Below are 18,714 nucleotides of genomic sequence, written 5' to 3'. Positions count from 1 at the left end.
TTTGAGCAGCTTGCTTGCTATTTTTTAACAAATCACAATATAAACCAACTTTCCTGCCAAACAAATTTGCCCAAGTTGTGTGTGCTCAGAGGCAGGGCAGTTAACAGGTCTTGACTCAAACATTGAGAGGAGTCAGCTGGATCTTTCAAACAGATCCAAAGAAACAGCTTCCTCTTAATATGATGCCAATCATTTTCTGCTGTGCTGTTGAATTCCTGAAGAGCTTTCCCCAAATACCCCTGGCTCCTTTCCAGGCTGCCTCCTTCCTGCAGTCTGGGACCACCATGAAAAATATGACCCCTTAAAATGAACAGCATAGAAATTCTGAGTGGGGAAATGAGACTGGCCCACCTCCCCTTAAAAGAGGGTCAAATGCTCCTCAGCAACAGGTACAAGTGAATAAACACAGAGACCCTTTCTTTTTTACAAGGAACCAGCCTAACACTTCCTCAGAGCCATGTCGCCCTCTGGCTCCCCAGACAGCCCCCCTACGTATTCACTTGGGGTTTTACCCACAAGCCAAGTCCAGCTGGGGGTTGCGGGGCTCCCCATCCCCCAGCGTTCTGGGGACTTGGTCTGTGCGGATCCTGGGCCACGCCCACAGCCACCACAGAGACCTTCACAGGACCCAGAGGTCCCCAGTGAATCTGCTGTCTTGGGGTCCGGCACTCACCACTGGAGGCGCCTGGGAAGGTGCGGGCGGCACCGCTCAGTCCTGCGGGTGGTGAGGAAGTGGCGTGGACGCGGCTTCGCCATACCAGGATCGGGCTTCAGGGCTGGGGCGCCTGCGGCTACCTCCCAAGAGCTGGCTCCCCAAGGCCCAGACAGTAAAACGAAAGAGGAAGGGGTGGTGCCGCTACCAGGAAGCAGTAAGTAAGCATCAGCGGGCCCCAGAGCCCAGGTTCTGGGAGAGTGTCCCAAGATAAGAAGAGGGAGCCCTGCTGGTTGAAATAGCCCTCACAGGGAGGGAGGAAGGGGTGCTGTCATGCACCATACATGCTGCAGGGCGGACACTTGCTGTTGGCAACATGGAACACCTCCCGCTTCTTCACCAGTACTTCTCATTGACTGATGTACAGAACTTTTCCTGCAAGTTGGTGAGGAATACATCAAATTATTAGTTTAAACCTACTAATCCTTTTACATGTGGAACTTCAGTTTTACAGAGTTCCTGCTAATATTTGTCCTATTTTCTTTATTTTTTCCTTTGAGGCAATGAGGATCGAACTCAGGGCTTTGAGAATCCTAGGCAAGCTGTCTAGCTCTGAGCAACATTTTCAACCCTCTTTAAATTTTATTTTGAGATAGGAACTTTCTAAGTTGCCTACACTGGCCTAGAATTGCAATCCTACCTCAGCCTCCTGGCTAGTTGTGATCATTGGTAAGGGCCATGGTGGCCAGCTCAGTGTGTCCTTATTTTATGTCCACCAAAGACTTGTTAGAATACATTCTAGCACAGAGCAAGCAAGGAATTTATGTTTCCTGTGCAAAGTGACAGCTCCATTAAGGCCTGATACTTGAGCCAAAGACATCTTGGTTTTACTATCTACATCTGGTATAGTGACATGTTACAGCCATTTCATCTCCTTATTGGCCCATGGGTATCATGGGGAAAAAGTAGATTTCTAATGGCTTAAGTTTATATGTTATGCTTGTTTATCCTTTTGTTAATTAATTTTTAGAATTTGTGGTTTTAAAATGCTTCTTGATTATGTTATTTGTGGTTTGTTTTATATTTGGGGGAGATATGCTTAATTTTTTTTTCTTTTTCTTTTATTCTTATTTTTGTTTGCTTGTTTTAAATTTAGAGCAACAGAAATTTATTGTCTTGAAGTTCTGGGACTAGAAGTCCAAAATTAAGGTGAAGGTAGGGTTATGTTCACTCTAAAACAGTAGGGATCCTTCCTTGCCTCCATGTCACTCCTGCTGATTGCTAGCAACTATTGGTCTCTTTGGTATGGAGCTGTATCACTCAAATTCTCTGTCTTCATGTAGAACTCTTCCTGTCTCTGTCTTCACTTGGTGCTCTCCTTGCCTCTCTGTCTTCAAGTGGACAAGCTATTATAAGAACACCTGTCCAGCTAATTTTTAATTTTATGGATATACTGTTTTTCTCTTCATGGCTTAGCATAGTATCACGTTTTGTAAATATTCCAGAGATACCTAAAGAAGAAACTAAGTGATCTCTTTTGATAGTAGAGACTGAATATCCCTTATTAGAAATACCTGAAACTAGAAGTGTTTCAGATTTTGGACTTTTTTAGATGTTGGTCTGTTTGCATACATATCCTGTGATATTCGGGGGATGTGACCCAAGTTCATATAATCTTTGCATGGATGTAATTTATACAATATTAATGTACAACATTTTAATAATTTCATGGATAAAACAAAATTATATTGTGTGGAAATTTCCACTTGTAGTATCATTCCTGCCCCTCAAAGACTTTCAGATTTTGGAACAATTTCAGATTTAGGGACGTGCATGTTGTATGAAGTTACATGTGTATATTGTATGTCACATATTCATTTCAAACCCTTCATATGTATAGGTAATTTTTGTCTATTTTCTCTGTCAGAGATTGAGATATGTAGGGTTAAGTTTCCAACTACGATGTAATTTTCCTATTGCTCTTCATATACAATCTGGTATTGTTTTATATATCTTAAAGCTCTGTTATTCCATATATAAAATTCATGATAATTAAATCATGTGTATGAACCATTTATCCATATTAAATAACTTTTTGTCAGATTCCATAGTCAACCTATTGAGTATAAGACCCCTTCACCCCTTTTTAAGAAGCATTTTCTTCTCATATATTTTCTCAAAATTCCATTTGTTTTTAACTTTACTTTGAGGGGACTTATACAATTTCTAAGGTGATTTTATTTTTTATTTTTAACCAATATTTGGAAATTCTGTCATCAGTAAGAGTTTAAATCATTTTCATTTATACTTTAGCCAAATTTCTATCATCTTAGTTCTTTCTTTTTTTATACTTTTACATAATTTTTATTAATTTCTTTTCTTAGATATTTTGCTTTGCTCTTTTATTCATGCGATGCAAACTTACACAGAGATATGAATTTATTTTTTATCGCCATTTCCCAAACAATATTAAGAATAAAATAGTATCTATTAACTATTTTGAAATAATGCACCATGTTTTAAAGGCAGCTTTTGGTAGTTTACATGCTGGTAGTTTGATGCTTTGTGTCTTATGTTTTGTTCTGGCTTAGTTTTTGGAAAATAGGATAATTAGGGGTTGGTACAGGATTGCAATAGCAGAAGAAAATATGTGCACATGGATACATATGTGTCCTTTAGGTGATGTATTGTAATATTCACTTTTCCTTTCTGGTCCTCACTTCAGGTTCTCTGTTCCATGTGGCAGCTGTGTCCTTCACAATTCATTTCATTTAGTGAGAGTGAATGCCACCTTCCAAGTCTTTTGAATATGCTGATTTCTCCATTGGTAATGAAAGAGGAGTGATGCAACTGACACATCCCAATTGCATTTTAAGGTGTTCAAATGCTTTCATATACATTTCTTTAGCTGGGCTTCACAAAACCCCTAGATAATATTATGCTAATTTTCTGGAAAATAGAAATCAAACCAAGGAGAGTTAATAGTTGTCCAAAATCCCAAGACACCAAGCCTCAGAATCATGAATCCCAGAGTCAGACAGGATGGAGCAAAGATGAAACACTGACTCAAATTTTCTGACACTAAATCCAGGGGTCCTTTACATTCCAGTTAAATAGAATTATGATGTAGCTGACTTCTGGAGTGTGTAGAATTGTCACTCAAATACAGCTGAGACAGCCCAGGATTTAGGGAAGGTGAGAAACTAAGTTCATGTTTGCGCATTAAAGTTGTTTCAATAATCATTGAAAGCTGAAAGGCTTTATTTCTCTGGCTGTCCAGCAGGGGGTGCTGTACAATCAAGGAGGTCTGTTGCTTAGCTTTTACTGAACAAAACCAATATAAAGTTTCCAAGAATTTCAAAAGTGAAAGTCAATATTGGGTTTTGAACACAACAGGAAAATAAAGGAGATACATTTTTAAATTAGTAGCTAAGATACCTATATTTACTTATTATGCATAACTATACCATTATTTAGAATTCAAATATTGTAAGTAATTGTTCAAAATTCCTAAAGATAAACTACAAACCCACAGGTGAGAAAATAGCAGAATGCTCTATATTAATCTATCCAAAGCACCTTCTACTTTCATATTAGTTGAAAGCAATTAACTTGTTTAGGTGTTTTAGGAAACTTCACTCCCTATACTTTCATGTCAGCTTTGTCCCATCAATTGGCTCAGAATCCACAGAAGGCCTCTGCAGACTGTATTATATCTGTGTCCGTCTCTATATTGGAACTGCTCAGACAGCTTGCTCCCAGGGGACATTATGAGCTCCTTTTCTGGAAGGATAAGTAGGCTCTTGTTAATCTTCATGTTCAATACCTGTTCCATGAATATGAATGTTAGAATTCTACACCCTTAACTAGGGTCCAATACAGTTCTAGGTATGGCAGGTCATGTAGCTCTAGAAGATGACTGTTCTTGTCCTACCAACTTTGATTTATAGAATAACAGGTGAGAGCATCTTACTAGGGTATCTGAAAATTATTCTTAATCCTCCTGATATATTACACAAACATGTGAGATATATATATAGATATAGATATATAGATATATATAGATATAGATATATATAGATATATATATAGATAGATAGATAGATGATAGATAGATAGATAGATAGATAGATATTGCTATTAACAAATGTGGGTTTTGGATGTCTTGGTTACCAAGAAAAGGATCTATGTGACCTGACAGAATAAGTTCAGCAGAGCTTAGAAGGTGATACTGCCCTCTGTGCCCTACCAGCAGCAACAATGTCAGGAGGACCACCTTGAGACTCATTGAGAGCTTGTTTTACTATACTTATATATCATGTTTTCACCCTCCATGAATCAGTTGATGCACTATGGTTGATACTGTATTTTGTCTATTTTGAAGAGTGCTGCAATAAACATGGGAGTGCAGAGATCTTTTGAATATGCTGATTTCATTTCTTTATACATTTTAGTGAGGTTGCTAGTGCATATGGTATTTCCACTTTTAGTTTGTTAGGGAATCTCCAGATAAAGTATAGTTATATAAAGTTTGAATTGGAGAGACAATATTTTTCTGGTTTAAAATCCCTATTTCTCAAATGTATATTTGTGATTTTAAATTTATATTGACACATAAGCATATTTGAAGGCTTGCTCTTGGTATTGTGTGTGTGTGTGTTCTTTGGTAAACATACCTCCAATGTCTAGTATATTAAGAAAGAATTATTATCCAAAGTACATGTATGAAGACACGAATTGGTGTGAATATATTTGTATACAACCAGAGATGTGAAAAATTGTACTCTATATGTGTAATAAGAATTGTAATGCATTCCACTGTCGCATATAAATTTTTAAAATCAATAAAACAAAATAAAGAATGCTTGTTCCTTTTTAGATTGTGACAGTAGCACCAGGGCACTGAAGCAGGGAAGGATAACACAAATGGAGCAAGAGAAAAACACCATGGACCAATTGGCATGGGAACACCTGTAGAACAGAAAGACAGTCTGAGCTTAGCTGATTTAGAGGTGGCACAGTGAGCAGTATGTGAAATGTTGTCCATGTTTCTCAACTTGTGAGCAGAAAGCTGAAGCAGGGAGCAGTCTTGTGGGGTTCATGCTGGATCATGCTGTAGGAAACCTGGGAGATCATAGCAAATAATGTCTCAGTGTGCCAGCTAGCACATACTATGTGGCCTGAATGTGATTAAAACAGAGATGATTGCATACAGGGGAATTCAGGTCAGGGATTCAGAGGGGAGTGAAACTCTCTTTCCCTTTATGGCTGGTGCTTGCACAACCATCTGGAGAGTGTTGGGAACTGAACAGGTGGACATGACTGCATTCAGGGATACTTGGATATTTATGGGTGGTAAAATGTACAAGACCTGCCTTTCCTCTTTCAACCAAGGAAATTGGTTAGCCCACAGTACGTGTTGAAATTTTGGGAAGCCCCTGAGGTTCAGATAACCAGCAGAAATCAACCTGTGCCCACCCGTAGAGATGTGTTGATCTAATCTCTATGGAGTAGAAAACAGCCAACAAAGTTCCACAGATCCTAGATATCAGTCATTGGAACTTCCTATTTAGGTCTAACTCTGCATCAACCCTGCCCTACAATTGTAATCAATCTAATATGTCCAGACAAAACTCCAGTAGAGAGTACTTCCCATTGTATCCTATCTCATGCTGGTAAACAATGAAGCTGACAGCCATTTCAATCAATTTTGGTTCCCAACACTCCTGCCAGCCACTTGGTAAGCAACACAAAAGAAGGAAGGGTTTAATATCCAAAGCACTTGCCAACTCTAAAGGTTGAATAGCCCAAGCAGAAATAGATCATATCAGAATCTCTGGAATACTATGAAGACAATTCTAATAGAAAAGTTTATAGCCATGTGTGTCCACATAAAATAATCATAAATGTCCCAAATAAACAACCTAATAATGCATCACAAGATATAGAAAACCAAGAATAAACTAATTATAAATTGAGTAGAATTGATAAAATAATTAAGGTCAGAGTCAAAATTAATATAATAGAGAATAAAGAAGATACAAAGAATCAATGAAATGAATGGTTAGTTTTCTGAAAAGATAAACCACACTAATAAACCCTTAATCAAACTAACCAAAAGAAAGACAAGACCCAAATTTATAAAATGAAAGAAAAGGGATATCACTCAGACATCTTGGAAATCCAAAAAGATTGTTAAGCAATATTTTGAAAATCTTTAAATCAATAAATTGGAAAATGTAGAAAAAATAGGTATATTTGTAGTTATATGCCTCCCCCCCAAAAAAAACTGCACTTAGAGGATATAAAAAATGCAGACAGAACAAAAGCAAGTAATGTAATTGAAACAGTAACATAAAGACTTCCAACACAGAGAAGGCCAGGATGACAGGAATTCTCTGAAAATTCTACCAGTATTTTAAGGAAGTACTACTCCCAATACTCCTCAAACTATTACATGAAATAGAAGGGGTGCAACAGTTCCAAATTCATTCTAGTATCACCCTGATTTATAAACCACAGGACATATCCAGGAAGGAAATCTACAAACCAATGTCCTTGGGGAAAACTAATGCAAAGTCTAATCAAATAATATAAATTGCATTGAACAGCACATTAAGAAGATTTTACATCAAAACAAAGTTGGTTTCATCCCAATGATTCAAAGATGGTTTAACTTATGCAAATCAATAAATTTAATTCATCACAAAAACTTAAGCAGTTGGAGTTGTGCTTCAGTGGTAGAACGCTTGCCTGGCTGATGTGAGGCTCTGGGTTTGATCCTCAGCACTGCATATAAATAAATAGATAGAAAAAAACATTTATAAAGAAAAATATTTTAAAATATGTATATAATTAACGACAAAATCACATAATCATCTCAATATATGCTTTGGGTTTCTCATACACAAGTTTTATGATGTTGAGCTAAGTTATTTCTATCCCTAGTTTCTTCAGATTTCTTAACATAAATGCATAACTACATTTAGTTAGTCTTTTTATACATTTATTGAGATTATCATATTACTTTTGTCCTTAATTCTATTTATTTGATAAATTGTATTTATTGATTTTCACATGTTGAACAATACTTGCATCCCTACGGTGAAACCCACTTGATTATGGTGTAGTATCTTCTGAATATGTTTCTGAAAACAGTTTGCTAATATTGTATTAAAGGTTTTTGGTATCAATGTTCAATAGGGATATTAATCTGTACTTTCCTTGTAACATCTTTACCTATTTTTGGCATCAGATGATATGGCTTCAAAGAGTGAATTTGGGGGTCTTCTTTATTTTTCTATTTTATGGAATCATTCAAGAAGAATTGACATGAGTTCTTTAAAAGACTGGTAGAATTCAGCTAAGAATCCATCTGGTCCTAGGCTTTTATATTACTAATTCAATAGTTTTGCTTGAGATTGGTCTGTTTAGGTTTTTTTATATCCTCCTAGTAGGATACAAAAATTGTGGTAGGTCCTATATGTCTAGGAATTTATCAATATCTTCTAGATTCTCCAATTTAGTGGAGAATGTGTTTCCAAAATACTATTTAATAATCCTCTGAATTACAGACATATCTGTGGTAATATCTCAGTTTTCTTCTCTCATTTTATTAATTTGGATATTCTCTTTCCTTGTTTTGATTAATTTGGCTAATCAAAACAAGGAAACAGATAACCAGGTTGCCAACTAGAGCAGCCTGGAACTGAAGCTGTTTGAAATAGTTCTTAGCTTCCCTTCTCTCCAGTATAAATCAGAATAGAATGTGAAGTACTGTCCACAGGGGTTTAGTCCAGACAGACTAGATTGATGTACACCTAGGGTGGAGCTGATACAAATTTCTAAGTGGGAATTTCCAACAGTTGGGGTTAAGCTCTGATCAGACCTTTGAAATTTTGTCAGGTGCTATCTCCTAGGACCAAGCAGATTTCTATCTCTGCTGAGTGTCTCAATCTCAGAGGCCTCTTGAGAACTCCACTCACAGGATGAGATAACCAAATTTCTACAACTCTTACAGACTTTACCACCCTTGAACATGGCCTTCCCAGGGTCAGTTCCTGTTGTAATCATGCCTGCCTGTTTAGCTTCCCAACTCTCTTCAGCTGGTTACATAAACCAGCCGGATTCAGAGGGAAAATGAGCCACATTCCTCTCCATATCCCTAACCTGAGTCCCCTTGGGAACAATCTTCTCTAGGCCTGTTTCAATCCCACTCTAATGGACACACCCTAGGCCACACTGTAGGTCCTTGCCAGCACAGTATTGCAATATTTGCTATGACCTGGGTTCCTGTGGCACCATGCCGCAACATGACATCTTCAAGATGGCTACCTGCCTCAGCTCTTCCAGTTGAGAAACACAGAGCACTTTTAAACACCAGCTCTGGGAGTTTGGCTAAGTTCAGACTGCTTTTGTGTTCCACAGGTTTTCTCATGCTGAATTTTTGTGCCTCACTTCTGTCTTTCTGTTTGTGTTTTCCCTCCACTCTGTGGGGAACTCGTGCTGCTGCCACCACTGCTTTGGTTCTAATGCACGCTTTCTTGTCCTCTGTTACAAGAAACCAAATTTCTGGATTTTTATGATTCTCTCACTTTCCAGTATCAAATTTCAGTGAATTTCTTTTGTCACAGAGCTTTGTGAGGAGCAGAACTCCCGCTTCTTGAATCCCAAGCTATGGAGCAACTAAAAAGTGCAACCCTCTTCTAATCCACCATCTTTGATCTCTCTCTGGCATGATTCCAGACTCATTCTTATATTAAAATTTCACTCCTTTTTATGGCCGAAAAATATAGCATTATATGTATATACCACTGGGCTTTTCCAATCTTTTTTTTTTTTTTTTATGTCTTCCCTCTTTACAGTTCTTCAAATTCCAATTTTAACATGACCATGAGTCTGCCATGACTATCTAGAGGTGGCAAAGATATGCCCAGTTAATATTCCACACCTTCTAAGCTCAGGTTGCTGACTTCAGTGTTTATATAATTAAGAAGAAAATATTTAATGTGAGATCACGTCCTTTTCAAGGATGAAGAAATATTCATGGTTGCCACTTGGTCACTATGAAATGTTAAAAATTGTCACTCAAAATGGGACCCACAAACGCAAAGGAGTCAATCCATTATTAAATGTTGATGTCTATGCTACCTGCCCTCGCACATTGAGATATAATGAAACAGCTACAGAAAACCAGCACTTTTCCATAGTCCAAGGTCTTTTTAGCACCTAGTTTGGACTGGAGTCTCTGAAAAGACATCCCTGTATAGTTTCATTCCTGTTGAAAACTATTGTCATATACTTAGAACTTAAACTTATTTAATAAGAGAAAAGATGTTTCTAATATTTTAGACAAATCTTAGAACAGCAAAGGAATTTTTTTATCTTTTTTTCTAAGTTCCCATACATGCAGAAAACAAAACAGAACAAAAGAAAACTAGCCAGCATCAGATTTATGTCCCACGTATGAAGGAGTTAGTAGTTATTAAAGGAGAGGACTCCTATGATAATTGATTGATAGGGCTTTTTGTGTATGTGGGCAGAGTTATCTCTAGTTAATTACTGTTTGATAAAAGTCAGAAATTGAAATTATTTATGAAAACCTGACCCTGGAAATACAAATCAACTTTGATCTCACTTTGAGTGAATGAAAATATTAGATTTTTGAACATATGCAATTCTGGTAATTCTTTAAAATTTTTTTGTTTTTCTTTTAAGAAATTTAAATTTTCAGATCCAGGGTAACCATTGTAAAAAATTGAGTTATCATGGTTTACCCAGATTGTACATGGATTCAAAGAGCCACATCAATTAATAATAATTATTTTTCATATTAATCGAAGGGAAATAACAGGTAGAATGAAAACATATTATCCTTCCAGAAGACTTCAATTGCTGATATAAGTAGCAAGACTTTTTCAATGATATTGACATTTTTATTATTTGGCAGCTCTCCACAACTGCCACAACTGCCTGAAATGTGAAATCATCTTTAAGAAATATTACATTAACAGCTGGGTATTCTTCAATATTGTATTCTGATGTTTTGCTTTGTTTTTATATCTTCTCTCAGTTCTGCATCATTTTGGTATATCAACTTGGCAGAGTTTAGGAAGTTAATAAAGTTTCAGATCCACTGTATTTTACTACATTTGTACTTCATTCTTTAGTATGTACACTATTGTTTATAGTGTGGTGATATAGGCTCCATGTTTATAAATGAGCATCTTTTTTCTCACACTTTACTTCCCATCATGGCAAAGAGCAGACAAAATTGATTTTAGAAAATTCATGTTATTTTCCATTGCAGACCTTAATCAAATATCATCTTTGTAGTCTTTAATTTATCCATTTAAGTGTGTTTAATCAATGAAAAAAAAAATAGAGCAAGTACAAATTTATAATTACCCCAAATAGTACTTTATCTCAATAATAGAATATTCTCACATGCTTTTTTTTTTTTTTTTTAACTTTAATGTCAGCACCTTCACAGCCACTCACGAGCATAAAACTTTGTTTATTTTCTCTGTACTGGGGATTGGACCCTTAGGCATTCTACCTCCAAGCCACAACCCCTACCTTATTTATTTATTTATTTGACAGGATCTTGCTAAATTTGTTATGCTTTCCTCAAACTTTTGATCCTCCTTCCTTAGCTTCCTGAGTAACTGGGATTATATGCATGTGCCAACAAGCCTATCTATAGCTAAATAACCCTCTGAAATGTCCTCTCCCTTTTACATTTTAAAGAAACACTAGGGGGGTAGTGAGGCGAGGCCTCACTGGGCCTCTGGGAGGAAGGCAAGCAACATGTGGGACCCCGGAGGGAGAAGCAGGTAACATCTAAAGGAACTGGTTTAAATCCTAATGCCAAAGTATGGCAAGAAATTCCTCCTGGAACTCCTGATGCCACTACTGTAGCTCATGGAACTGAAAGCTCTTGGCATGAAACAGCAGCCACATCAGGGTCTCATCCTGAAGGAAATGCTGAGTTTTCAGAAGATATGTGTAAGGAATATGAAGTAATGTATTCTCCATCTTGTGAAACCACAAGAAACACTACAGGCATTGAAGAATCAACTGATGGAATGATATTAGGACCTGAAGAGCTGAGTTACCAAATATATGATGTTTCTGGAGAAAGCAGTTCAACAATTTCTACAGAAGACCTAAAAGAATGTCTAAAGAAACAATTAGAATTCTGTTTTTCACGAGAAAACTTGTCAAAGGATCTTTATTTGATATCTCATATGGATAGTGATCAGTTCGTCCCAATTTGGACAATTGCCAACATGGAAGAGATAAAAAAATTGACCACAGATCCTGATCTAATTCTTGAAGTGTTGAGATCTTCTCCTATGGTATAAGTTGATGAGAAGGGTGAGAAGGTGAGACCAAGTCATAAACGTTGTATTGTCATTCTCAGAGAGATTCCTGAAACAACACCAGTAGAGGAAGTGAAAGCTTTGTTTAAAAGTGAAAACTGCCCCAAAGTGATAAGCTGTGAGTTTGCTCATAATAGCAACTGGTATATCACTTTTCAGTCAGACACAGATGCACAACAGGCTTTTAAATACTTAAGAGAAGAAGTTAAAACGTTTTAGGGCAAGCCAATCATGGCAAGGATAAAAGCCATCAATACTTTTTTTGCTAAGAATGGTTATCGATTAATGGATTCTAGTATGTATAGTCAACCAATTCAAACTCAAGCACAGTATGCCTCACCAGTCTTTATGCAGCCTGTATATAATCCTCATCAACAATACTCAGTCTATAGTATTGTGCCTCAGTCTTGGTCTCCAAGTCCTGCATCTTACTTTGAAACCCCACTGGCTCCCTTTCCCAATGGTAGTTTTGTGAATGGCTTTAATTCACCAGGATCTTATAAAACAAATGCTGCTGCTATGAATGTTGGTCGACCATTCCAAAAAAATCGGAGAACTGTTTTCAGAGGTCGAAGATGACGAGAAGATAACAGAATCCCAAGACCCCATCCTTCAACAGCTGAAACAAAGGCTCCTACACCAAAGTTTGACTTACTAGCTTCAAATTTTCCTCCATTACCTGGAAGTTCATCAAGAATGCCAGGTGAACTTGTTTTGGAGAATAGAATGTCTGATGTTGTTAAAGGTGTCTACAAAGAAAAGGATAATGAAGACTTGAGAGTTAGTTGCCCAGTACCTGTAGAAGATGAGCAAACAGACTGTACTTCTGCCCTGCAACTCAATATGAGTACAAGTCCTCCATGTACAGCTGAGCTTCCTGCATTAAGCACAACTCAGAAAGAAAAGGATCCAATAGAGGAATCCACTGTTCAGAAGGATGTTCTCAATCAGATGACTATACCAGTTTCTTCCCCAAGCACTGCAAAGACACCACAGGCAAATACTGCTTCACCAAGTAATAGTAACACAAATGCATCCGGAGCTGTGACCATACAGGAACCTCGAAAGTTAAGTTATGCCGAAGTGTGCCAGAAGCCCCCTAAAGAGCCAGTTCCAGTTCTTGTGCAGCCACTACGGGAACTTCGCTCCAATGTTGTGTCTCCCACCAAAAATGAAGAGACTGGAGCTCCTGAGAAGTCCATTGAGAAATCACATGAGAAGCCAGAAGCAAGGGCTAGTAAGGATTATTCTGGCTTCTGAGGCAATACCATTCCCAGGGGAGCATCTGGAAAAATCAGGGAACAGAGACGCCAGTTTAGCCATAGGGCTATACCTCAGGGAGTGACTCGACCTAATGGCAAAGAGCAATATGTGCCACCCAGATCACCAAAGTAAAATCAAAAAAACAAAACTATTCAAAAACTTTCTCTCTTCCCATTAAACTTGAGCCGTGGCTATATTGAACTGTTTTGGAGGGGAATGGGTAGCCAGGAAGGAAACAAAATATATCCTTAAATCATTATGGATTTTGGAATTGTGAGGAGTAGAATCCCAAAATTCATCTCTAAAGTGATTTTAAAATGCTGGAGGCTTCCAATCAATCAATATATATATATATATATATATATATATATATATATATATATATACACATACATACATTTATAAAATATAATTTTTCTATTTTTGTTTTTGGTTTTAATTTACAAAGATTTTCTGCCTGGAATCAATTTGGAGTGTTCAGATTTAGCTTGAGAAATCAAAACAAAACAACAACAAAAAAAAGCAGTATACATCCTTCAGTATAGGAGATGAGGGAGTAAGAAAATATTTTTTGAAGAAGCATTTCTGTAAAAATTAGAAATTACTTTTTTTAATCTATTTAATGTTTGGCTTGGAGAATGTCATCTCTGATTATATGGCCTTGTGTTGCCGAGCAGATCAGTAATTGGGGTGTCTGGTTGTGAGTGTGTGCAAGAGTGATTTAAGCCAAATCTGTTGTCATATTAGTAAATGATTTGAAAACTGAATGTAATACTTGAGTAGATTTTTTTATTCTAGTTTGAATTTAGTCTGTCTTTTCAACTTTATTAATATTTCATTCAACAGACTGTTAAGCTCTAATTATACTTGGAGATGTGACTACCAATCAGTTTGATACTCAAGGAAAGAATGGGGGCTATTCAACAAAATTCAGAAATTCATCTTGGACCTGAAATGATAGGTCAATGGATTTTAAAGGTTTAAACTGCCCTGTGATCTGTTGTCACCCCTCCCTTCACCTTTAAGATGGGAAACAAAACTTTTTTGCTATTTCATTTGTTACTCTTTGTTTTTTGACTACCTACCCCCAAAAGTAAAATAACCAACCACCTATTGAATTTGAATTGTATGTTTCTGTATATTTTAATTAATCCAGTCAAATCGTATAACAGTTATAAATTTGGGGATTTAACACTGAAGTATTTTATTCTGTTCACATACTCAGAATTTTAGGTCCCAGAAAGGTGGGGCAGACTGACTCTCCAGTAATATTTTGTTTATTGTTAAAGATGAAACAATTTAACTGACTTTTTAAAAGTGTTAAATAGTATAGAAGAGAAAATTTTTATAAAGGCTTAATTGGGGGGGGGACTTTTTTCTGTTTGCAGTGTATATCACCTTGCTTCCTTCGTCTTAAAATTAAAAAAAAACTATATATATATATATATATATATATATATATATATATATATATACACACACACACACACACACACACACACACACACACACACACACACAGTTTGGAATTCACTGAAACAGAAACAGCAAGTCAAGAGATTTTTATGATAAGGTGATAAAGATGGTTAAATAAAATTGATGCAGAATTTCTCAGTGAATAAAATTGTAGCTGTCATATATTAAATAGGCAAGTTTACATGCTGGTATTTAGAAAATGGATAAAATATTAAAAACCATGTTGCATTAATCTGTTTTTTAAGTCATACCATGTTCAGAGTTCTATGTAGGTTGGGGTTTTATTTTTCTTCTTAGGGATAGTTTGTAACAGGAATAACTTTCCCTTATGTTAATGAGTTACATATGTACAAATTGAAACTGTAAATTGTGAACACTGGAAAGCACCATTGTGGCATAGAATAAACATCTTTAATATATTAAAGTGAATGTAAATGGAGGTTAAAAATGTTACTGTGGAAACTGCTTTCAATTCTAAGTTAAGCTTTGGGGATTTGTATTAGTGGATAACTGTTAAGAGCTTTGAAAACACTGCACATTTCTGTACAAGCCAGAATTATTATTTCTTTGTAATTTATTATTTAGCTTGGCAGTTGCTTTTGATTTGGTGGATTGATAACATGGTATAATATATTTACACAGTTTGAAACTTTCCTACACACTATTTTTAAAATCAACTTCTAAAAGAGACATACAATAAAATTCGCTGAAATTTGGGGGAAGTTTAGGTCCTTTAAAAAAAGAAAGTTTTATTAATCATTGGCTTACATCTATGATAAAAGTGCTTATTTTGCTTTACTTACATAATGCTGCAGTTGGTGGAAATGAAACAAAGTGTTAACCCCCTGTGAGTTCATTGGAATTAAAAGAATAAACATTTTGTAAAAATCAAAAAAAAAAAAAAAAAAGAAACACTAGGGGAAGTTTAATTCTTTGTTACCCTGTAACATTGGTAGTATTAGAACTTGGGGACACCGGAATGTATCCTAAAGAGCCACAATCCAGGAACTGAGCATCCTTCAGTGGATCCTTCAGTTGACCCTGGCCTTCTAGTTTTCAGTTTATCAGTTACCTACATGAGGAACATAACTGTGGTGACTTGAACTGCTCAAATGAGGTCTCATTTGAATGTTGTGCCTTAATAGGCAGAACCTTCCAGGTTATTCAATCGTTTTATCAGATCAAATATCACAACATGAAAATAAGACCTTGTTTTTTATATTAAAATAATTTTATACTACTGCACAAGAGATTGCTTTTCTTGAAGTCCTCACATAAAGATAGATGATAGATATATAATTGATAGATGGATAGATGAATGATAGATAATAGATAAGATATAGAGGCTACTCTCAATACAAAATCATTTTTTAGCCAATGAGAAGCAAACTGTAGGGTTGCTCATATTTCTGTGCTGACTGCCTGGTGTGCATTCATCCCATCCTCCATTTAAAAATAACCCACAGGGGTGTGAAATGCCTGAGATAGAAATGACTACCACCACACACAGAGGAAAAGACCTTCTAGTACAGAGACACTTATGTGACACTTGCATTATTGAATGGGGAGTAAGTAGGCAAGCTTCATCTTGCCACCATTTTGAAAGCCTGTCTCAGACCCTGTCTGCTATTAAAAGTCTGCTGAGATGACCCACCCTTTAACCATTTCAGCAGAGACATGTGTATGCATCAATTATCAATTTGGAAGCCAATATAGAATGTTAGATGCCTCTGTTGGGAAAGAGAAGTTGGACAACATTCCAACTGAAATTATCAGTCCTGAAAATGGAGCCTTTGGCCAGGAACTTATATGTATTCTATGTTCTGTTCTCATATCTGCTATAGAATATTAAGATTCTCCCTTAATTGATAAAGATTTATTAGTCCTTCAGAATAAGATAGCCCTAATGTTCAAATAGATACTCCACCATTATATTTCCATAAATAATATATATTGTGTATACTATATATTATAATATATAATGTATACTATACTTATATCATACAGTGTGAGACGTGGTAGATGCTGAGGATACCATGGCAAATAAAGCAGATCCTAATCCCACTGTGATGATGATTCTATGAACTTGTGGAGAAATGTCACTAAATACACCACTCTATAGTTATAAGGCACAATTACATGTCATTGGGGTAATTATTAGTCAGTGCCTAGGAAGGCTTGTTGTTCATGATGGTGTGATAAAAAGAGCTTCAAGGAATGTGATTATTTGGGTAAAGGGGACCAAAACTGGACATTTCCCTTTTCTCCAATATGTAGGTGGGAATCTTCATTATATAGTAAATAAATGTACTCATAAATCATCTGAAGAAATCCATCTGTCACATAGTGGGAATGCAGTCTCTCATATTTATCACACAAATGATAGCTAATCTAGGAGAGATAGAAAGATTGTAGCAGAAAATGGAGCCCCATAAAATCCATCTAAAATTGGGAAGGACCCCTTCAATTCTCCTGTGAACAGGTATGGGTAGAATTAATACAAACAAGAGTGGAGGAAAAGAAAATAGATAAGCAACCTAATGCCACTCTGGTACAATTATGGAAGCAATTACCCTTATCTTCCAAGAAGGAAAAGAAAGAGGAGATAGTCATGAATAGTAAATTAACTCCTGCTCCCAAAAGAGGCAAAGACAAATTCCTGCTATTAAGAGGTATAATAGGTGCTGGGGATGTGGCTGAAGCGGTAGCACGCTCGCCTGGCATGCAAGGGGCGCTGGGTTCGATCCTCAGCACCACATAAAGATAAAGATGTTGTGTCCGCAGAAAACTAAAAAATAAATATTAAAAAAAATTCTCTTTCTCTCTTTAAAAAAATAATAAAATTTAAAAAAGAGGTATAATAAAAGCACCATGAACTTGCCTGATGAATTTTTGGCTGTTTGCTTAAAGGATGAGTAAGTTGGGGGTCAAGGTTCAGGCATCTGAATTGTGTATCTGGACTGGAGGCCATGTATAAAATTAGCAGTACATTGGTCTACAAAAACATTGCAATTAACAGTATTGGTGGATGTGGAAGCTGAATATGCATTGATCTATTGTATTCCTGACAAAATCTTGGGCAAGTTAACTGCTATTGATGGGTGTGATGGGAAAAACAGTAAGGGTTCAACTGTCAACACTTATGCTTCAGTTTAGACAACTGCTGCCTATCCACTACCTGGTGTTCATACCTCCCATTTTTTAATATGTAATTGATATCCTTATCTAATGGGGTAGATTTCCATAAAACATAGTAAGGGAGTTTCATTTTATTATCGAGAGATTAAACATGTGAGCTGTAAAGCCAATATTAAGGAGGCATGCTAAACACTCTCCCTTTGATTTTCCTGAGCTTCTCTGTATAGTCACCACTAAACAGTGCCAGCTTCCAAATTGTTATCGAGAAATAAGGGACACCAAACATGAATTGACTAAAATAAATTATGCTCAACCCACAGTCCTTTTAACTACCCTATATGGCCAATAAGAAATCTGGACAGGACTTGGTGCATCTCAATTGGTCTCTAGAAGGAAAACAAATCCTCTGATTAAAACAGAATGTATTTTGCCAGTGTAACAAGTCAAAATGGCATCAATTTTGCAATTCCTAAAGAATTGTTATATGAATCATCTATAGGTTTTTTCTTTTATGAACTGATTTTTTTTAATGATTCTAGGGATTTAACCCAGGTCCTTGAGCATCCTGTGTAAATACTCTACAACTAAGCTTCATTCCCAGCTCAACTGCTGGTTCTTGTACTGACTAAAGGATATATTAATATTATTGGGGCACAGATACACCCAAGATGTAATTAAGGTGACTAATAGAATTTTATTACATAATATTAGCATTACAAAGACAAGGGCATTTCATTGAAATATTGGTATTAGCCACTTGTGCTGTATGCATTCAGAGGATGAAAAAAGGGAATATATGCC

At 36.3% G+C, this 18,714-nt stretch overlaps 1 protein-coding gene, 1 long non-coding RNA gene and 1 pseudogene across 4 annotated transcripts in view; 2 read left to right on the top strand and 1 right to left on the bottom strand.

Annotated features, from left to right (window-relative positions):
* The window catches only part of LOC139706425 (broad substrate specificity ATP-binding cassette transporter ABCG2-like), a 36,492-nt gene extending 35,708 nt beyond the window's left edge, over positions 1-784 (bottom strand). The window contains exon 1 of the mRNA XM_071614438.1: positions 674-784. The gene's annotated coding sequence lies outside the window, so the exon portion shown is untranslated. The remainder of the gene's footprint in view (positions 1-673) is intronic.
* Positions 785-18,714, top strand: part of LOC114079362 (uncharacterized) — a 37,836-nt gene continuing 19,906 nt past the window's right edge. For 2 of the 3 annotated variants that reach the window (XR_011707994.1, XR_003580476.2), the window contains exon 1: positions 944-1,097. This is a non-coding gene — a long non-coding RNA (uncharacterized lncRNA). Of the gene's footprint in view, positions 870-943; positions 1,098-18,714 lie in introns of those variants that run through there. The other variant, XR_011707995.1, reaches the window with a different exon arrangement.
* On the top strand, positions 11,448-13,630 carry LOC114079361 (la-related protein 4-like; annotated as a pseudogene).

This window comes from Marmota flaviventris, chromosome 7 (genome assembly GCF_047511675.1).
Source record: "Marmota flaviventris isolate mMarFla1 chromosome 7, mMarFla1.hap1, whole genome shotgun sequence".
Classification (NCBI taxonomy): domain Eukaryota; kingdom Metazoa; phylum Chordata; class Mammalia; order Rodentia; family Sciuridae; genus Marmota; species Marmota flaviventris.
This window is presented reverse-complemented; position numbering and strand designations above follow the sequence as displayed.